Consider the following 7,554-nt stretch of genomic DNA (forward strand, 5'->3'; position numbering starts at 1 on the left):
TTTCTTTAAGAAAGTCTGGGTCAGGCACAGTGGCTCACGCCTGTAACCCCAGCACTTTGGGAGCCTGAGGTGGGCAGATAGCTTGAGTCCAGGATTTGGGATGATCCTGGGGAACATGACAAAACCCTATCACTACAAAAAAAAAACTTTTTTAAATTAGCCAGATGTGGTGACACATGCCTGTAGTCCCAGCTACTCAGGAGGCTGAGGTGGGAAAATCACCTGAGACTGGGAGGTTGAGGCTTAGTGAGTCATGATCCTGCCACTGTACTCTAGCCTGGTGGACAAAGTGAGACCCTGAAAAAAGAAAGGAAGGAAGAGAGAAAGAAAGGAAAGAAAGAAAAAGAAAGAAAGAAAGAGAAAAGAAAGAAAGAGAAAGAAGGAAGGAAGGAAAGAGAAAGAAAGAAAAAGAAAGAAAGAAAGAGAAAGAAGAAAGAAAGAGAAAAGAAAGAAAGAGAAAGAAGAAAGAAAAAGAAAAGAAAGAGAGAGAGAAGAAAGAAAGAAAAAGAAAAAAAAAAGGAAGGGAGAGAGGGAAGAGAAGAAAAAAGAGGGAGAGAAAGAAAGTCTGTAGAATGCTTTAAATAGGGTGTCTCAGACTGTGTAGGAAACGTGTTTTCTCTTCCCTTTGCAGGAGAAAGATTTTAGAATAATTGGCCTTTTCTAATTTCTGCCCAATTGACTCTACTGACCCCCTGTGGTGATTATGAGGAACAACTTTCCACCCAAGAAAATAGAAAAAGGCAAACCAAGGCGCTAATTGTGCCTCCAGGAGAATTCCCTGGAGGTAGCTAACTTGACCATAGGAAATTGCACTTGCCACCTTTGTCCTTTACAGTGTCTCCACATGTCATCAGTGAGAGAAAACTATGCATTTTTCAAAAATTATTATTGTTAGGAAAATGGCTATGCTTCAGTCAGGAGTAGGTCGAGGCAGACGTCTGGTATGGTATGACACAGCAGGTTTGGAGTGCAGGTGCACAATCCCAGGCATTATGTAGCCATTTCATGTAACCTGTTTGTGTGAGCTCATACCTGGCTTTGAGCCAGTATGTCTGTGAGTAATATAACTGCGCTGCTGACTCTGTAGGACAGAAGAGAGAATAAAGCCATGTCCCAACTGCCTACAATCCCTCCAGTATTCTTTCAGCCACCCACCACCTGTCCACCAGCTCCCCTCAGAACCCAGCTCAGGTTGGAACCTAACAACTGGCATAGTCAGTAGGATCCCAAGGTGAGCAAGCCCTTCCCTGAGTGATCCCAGGTCAGCCATGTGGCCCCAGCATGGGTTGTGGTATCTGGTGGCAGTCATGCTGCTAGGATGGGCCCCAGTGGAAACATGGGTGGTGGTGGACAGGTCCCCTGTGAGCATGGAGGAGGCACTGAAGCACTTGGAAGCACAGAGCACTGAGAAAGAGTGTGCCTGTGTCAGCAGAGTTGGATGGGCATTTTTCACTGTACTACAGGAGGTGCACATTCAGTCCCTGTGGGATGCAGCACAGGTAGAGGACCTCCAGGCACAAGCAGAGCACCTGGAGGCCCAGATACACAGCTTGTAATGAGAATTAGAGGCTGCCATTAGTGCGGGCTTGGGCCCACTATCTCAGAGGCCCCTGCTTAGTCTGATACTGAGGAGGAAGAACATCTGTTGTGGGTTTGCCCAGCAGTCCATCAGAAAATAGAGCAGGAACAGCCATTGAGGCCACAGGGCTGGGCTCAGGGAGCCCCTACCATGACAGAGCACATGTCATACAGTGCCTATACTCCAACTGAGCTGTGGGAATTAAACAGTGTTAGCAGCACTCGGGGAAACCTCTACCTGCCTGGATGCCTTGCCTTTGGGATGAGGAAGCCAACAGTATCACCCACTCTGTCTCTGAAATGGAAAAGTTGACCTCCATTACGACTCATCCCTCCTCATCAGTAATTGCCAGTGAGCAGATGGTTATTAGCACAGGGCAAGGCGACTACACCATAATTGAATGGCTGATGGTGGCCATTTGAATGGTATGAAACAATGCCAGAGAAATACCAGAAACCGTGAGTAATGGCAGTTGTATCCAGATTTGGTGCAAGTAATCTGGGAGATGTGTATGCAGCAGGCTATGTTCAATCTGAGGGCCAGATGATGAAGCTTTACTTCCCACATAAGGGACCTTGTGTTGAGCTCTATGCTCCTGAGTGCCTTTGGCTCCCTGGCCACCGTCCTCATTCTGTATGTGAGGTGACTACTTCCATGGTGGCTCTCAGGGAAGCAGAGGGCTGTAGGCGGGACCAGGGAGTCTGTGCCATTAAAAAGGGGAGGGTTTCCCTTCTACAGGGGACCATCTCTTGGAACAAAATGCGGCCCCAGTGAATGACCTGCACACAGATGTAGATTGATTTGACTTTGGCTGGGGTTGCCCAAAAGAAAATTGATAGGCAACCCAGTGAAGTGCTATTAACTTTGTGGAGGCAATTGTCCCCAGAGCAGCAATTCTGGAACATGCCAAAGAGGGAGAAGGATGATGCTGCTTGACCCAGTCCCACCCAGACACTCCGGCTCAAGGACTGTTTGCAGATGGGTGAAGATATAACACCTTTTGTGTGTAATTAGGGAACTGGCTGAGGTGCCTGACTTAGGGGGACACCAGGTGACCAGGAGGCCACATGTGGAATTGGTAATCCACTGGTCCCCCACCAACATACAGCTGGTGCTGGCACTGGTAGACACCAGTGCAGATTGTAGACTCGTCTATGGGAACCCAGATAAGTTTCTGGGCAAGGCTGCATATATAGACAGCTAAGGGGCCAGTCAGTGAAAGTGAAACCTGAATCTTTTCACCTTGGCATCAGCTGATGGCTCCATGTTTATGCACTGTGGATGTCCCTCCCATACATGAATACATTCTAGGGGTGGATATTGTACATGGTTTGGCTTTACAAACCACAGCTGGAGAATTCAGACAATGAGTATGTGTGGTTAAGCTGGTACTGCGTGGACATATGCATCACCAGCCCCAGGTCCTGCCATAACTCCAACATTCTATTCCACCTGTCAATACCACTTGCCAGGTGGGCATACAGAGATAACCGAGATTATTAAGAAGTTAGAGAAGGGAGAATAAAGGCATGTCCCAACTGCTTACTGCCCCTCAAGTGTTCTTTCAGGTACCCGCCACCTATCCCACCAGCTTCCCTCAGGCCCAAGCTTAGTTTGGAACCTGACAATTACAGACATATGCAAGGAATATTTACCACACAAACCATAAGAGAGCTGGTATAACTATATTTACATCGAAGAAAACATACTTAGATAAGAAATATTACTAGCAAGAAAAAGAAGAAAAAGTTTTTTAAATTTTTATTTTATTTTACTTTTTAAATTTTTATTTTTATTTTATTAATTTTTTGAGACAGATTCTCACTCTGTTGTCCAGGTTGGAGCATGATCTCAGCTCATTGCAACCTCTGCCTCCAGGTCCCAGTGATTCTGGTGCCTCAGCCTCCAAGGTAGCTGGGGTTACAGGCAGGCACCGAGACGCCTCGTTAATTTTTGTATTTTTAGTAGAAGTAGGGTTTCATCGTACTGCCAGGCTGGTCTTGAATTCCTAGCCTCGGGTGATCTGCCTGCCTCAGGCTCCCAAAGTGCTTATAGGCCAAAGAGGGGCATTTAAAAATAGTCGATGTAGCAGAAGGATACAACTGTAAATTAATGCAACCTAACAGCAGAGTCCCAAAATATATGAAGCAAAAATTATAGAATTGAAAGAATTTTTAAAATATCAATAATAGTTGAATTTTAATACTCTATTCTTATTTATTCATAGAAAAACTAGACAGAGATCCAAGGAGGAAATAAATGATTTGTATAACTCTGTCAACTTAACTGAAATATCTACTGCGTATCACTGTACCCACCAACTGCAGAACACCCAAACATTTCAAGTGTGCACATGGAACATTATTCAGCACAGACCATGCTGTAGGCAGAATTTTAAGATAAATGTTAATGACCCTCACCCTCCCCTTGAATCATTTCCTCCAAAAATTTGAATGAAACCTCTGAATATCAAGAAATATCACTTCCAATATTATGTTATTCTATATGGCAAAGAGACTTTTGAAGATATAGTTATGGTTACTAATACATTGACTTAGGGTTAATCAAAGGGAGAGTATCTGGGCAGCCTGACCTAAGCTCATGAGCCCTTTATAGCTGGGTCTAGAGGTCAGAGGCAGAGGAAGTCAGAGAAGCAGTAGAAATATTCTCTTGCTGGCCACAAAAGGGCAATTACCATATTGTGGGAAGGGCTATGTGACAGGGACTAGTGGGTGACCTTAAGAGGCATCCGGTTGATGGACAAAACATTGAAACTGCATTCTCCCAGAGTGCAAAGGACTGACTGCTGCAAACACCTCGAATGAGCTTGAATGAGGGCCCTACGCCCGAGATGATATTACATCTATCACCAATGAAATCACATGATTTCAGTCATGTGAGATCATGAGCAGAGAACCTATTCACAACATGTTCAGCTCCAGACCCCAGGAAACTGTGAAATCATAAATTTGTATTAAATCAAGCTGCAGCCTTGGTGACAATTTATTTATCATATAGCATAAAAAAACTAATACAGATAACTTACCAGCTATTAAAACAAGACAGACTCAATCAATTTAAAAATATTTAAATGATATAAAATATATTCTCTGAACAAAACAGAATTAAAATAGAAATCAATAGCCAAAATGAATGTGAAAATTTCCCAAATAAGGGGAATTTAAATCACTCATATTTCCATTAACTATGGGTAAGGAAATCACAAGGAAAATTAGAAAATATTTTGAATTAAATTGTTTAAAAATACCTAAATTTATGGGATACAGCTAATGTAGGACCTAAGTGGAAATGTATTACTTTAAAGCTGTAAGTTGGCTATATTGGAAATAAAAATGGCCTCAAATTAATAGCCTAAGCCACCTCCCTCAAAAAGTAAAAAAGGAAGAGCAAACTGAATCCAAAGTAAGCAGAAATATAAAAGTAATTAGGATTCTAGTGGAAACCAAAGACATGAATAACAGGAAAATAATGTAGAAAAATAAATAAAACCAAAAGTTGGTTGTTCGAAAAGATCAACAAAATTGATAAACTTTCTTTGGATTGACCAAGCAAATGCAAGAGAGAAGACACACATTGTCAGAATGGAAGAGGAGGCATCACTATCAACTTTACAGAAATTACAATCATTATTATTATTGTTGTTATTATTATATGAGATGGAGTTTCACTCTTGTTGCCCAGGCTGGAGTGCAATGGCATGATCTCAGCTTACCACAACCTCTGCCTCCCGGGTTCAAGCAATTCTCCTGCCTCAATTTCCCAAGTTGCTGGGATTACAAGCATGCACCACCACGTCCAGGTAAATAGTTTTCGTATCTTTTTTTTTTTAGTAGAGACAGGATTTCTCCATGTTGGTCAGACTGGTCTCAAACTCCCAACCTCAGGTGATCTGCCTGCCTCAGCCTCCCAAAGTGCTGGGATTACAGGCGTGAGCCACCATGCCCAGCCAAGAAATTAAAATTATTATAGAGAAATATAATGGACAAACTTTTGCCAATAATTCACACAATTAGACGAATTTTCTTAAAAGGTAGAAAGACATGCACCAAAAATGACCCAAGAAGAATTAGAAAATAAAAGTAGTTCTATAACAAGTAAAAAATTTAAAAGAGTATTCAAAAACCTTCCCAACAAGTAAAGCTCAGGCCTAGATCGTTACACTGGTGAATTTTATTAAATATTTAATTAAAACAATTCTAATTATTTACAAAGTTGTTCACAAAGGAGAGGAGGAGGAAATGCTCTAGAGGCTAATATTTTCATATCAAAGAAAAAGACATTAGAAAAAAGAAAGTTATACAAAATATATGACTCATAGTTGGCATTTTACATTCTCCTGAGGTCACAACCGTAGAGTCATGTAAGATGCTCATTCTGCTGGTGCCTCTTCTACTACAGTGTCAGTCATAACCTAAGTGAGGGACATTCCATTTGGAATTTTGTGTCTGTCTTCATATAGGCAGTTTGATACTGCCAGCATCTGCAGCATTTATGTGGCTTCAGTGGGATTTGGCCATCTATATCACAAAGGGGGAACAGCAGGGTATTTGCCCTTTTCTAGATGTGTGTGTTTAACTTCTCCTTTAACCATCCTGATAAATCCTTAGAAATCATTTGTAACATTATAATAAGTACCTGTATAGCCTATTCATCTAGTTGTCCAGGTACCTTTGATTGGAGTGTCACCTGCTGTCCAGAAAGGGCAAAGTTCACTTTTGTTTTCACTAAGCAGGAATGCTAAAAGTAAATGTTTAACTGATCTGCCACTTATTTATTTATTTGTTTTTGCACTTCCCTACTCATCCATTTTGTTAGATCCTGAGATTTTTTTTATTGTTTCCATATTACGCTGGAATGTTTTATTATCAGTAACTGAGTCCAAAGCCTTTGCTACTTGGAGCCACAGTGGCCTTGTTACCACCCTGGTAATGACAGTTTGTTTCTATTCTCTTTATCAAAGCCATCTTTGTACAAGTAAATCCCTAGCAACATTTTTAGTTAACGATGAGTCTGGCTGTTCAGTGCAATGCCACGTCTGACCCTAAGTGCTCTAACAGTGGACAGAACTCAGTAAGACAATGTTTACATATCTACAGTTTATTGCATGAATAGGATTCAAAATAGCAACAACATTAAAATTAAAATATGCATCCCAGTTAAAGATGGCACAGCAAGGAATCCAGAAAAGCCAGGCTTGAGTTTCTATTGGCCCCTCTTCCTTTCTGTGATGCAAGTCCTGTTTTTATAGGTAACCCCCAATGGAACACCTCAGAACCTGGGAGTTTCAAAACATCATGCTAATTGAGCTTTCTCATACTTGACTTGTGTGGGCACATTTCTTGTTACATAATCAGCCCTAACTGCAGACCATTCTATGTCTGTCATTGAGACCACATACAAATCACCAATCTCATTGCTATCAATAAATGGTGCTCACAAGCTGGTACAACCCACTCAGAATCTCCACACACCCATGGTTACAAAGCAATGCTCTTAATCTGTATGTTTGTGACTTGAAAAGATCAGTGCCATGCAGGCTTGGAAAAATTTTATGCCTGCTGAAATCAACCCCAGCAACACAGGCATATATCCATCAATGAATGGGCCGGGTGTAGTGGTTCACGCCTGTAATTCCAGCATTTTAGGAGGCCTAGGTGGGTGGATCACTTGAGCCCAGGCGTTTGAGAGAAGCCTGGACAACATGGTGACACCGTCTCTACAAAAAATATAAAAATTAGTCAAGTGTGGTGGTGCATGCCTGTAGTCCCAGGGACTTAGGAAGCTAAGGTGGGAGGATTGATTGAGCTTGGGAGGTCAAGGCTGCAGTGAGCAGAGATTGCGCCACTGCACTCCAGCCTGGGCAACAGACTGAGACCCTGTCTCAAAAAAAATAAACAAAAATAAGCAAGTAATAAATAAACACTTAGAAAAATCAATGACTTTAACAAAATCGA

This window comes from Sapajus apella, unplaced genomic scaffold (assembly GCF_009761245.1).
Source record: "Sapajus apella isolate SASKATOON/1434 unplaced genomic scaffold, GSC_monkey_1.0 scaffold14, whole genome shotgun sequence".
In the NCBI taxonomy this organism is placed as follows: Eukaryota; Metazoa; Chordata; class Mammalia; order Primates; family Cebidae; genus Sapajus; species Sapajus apella.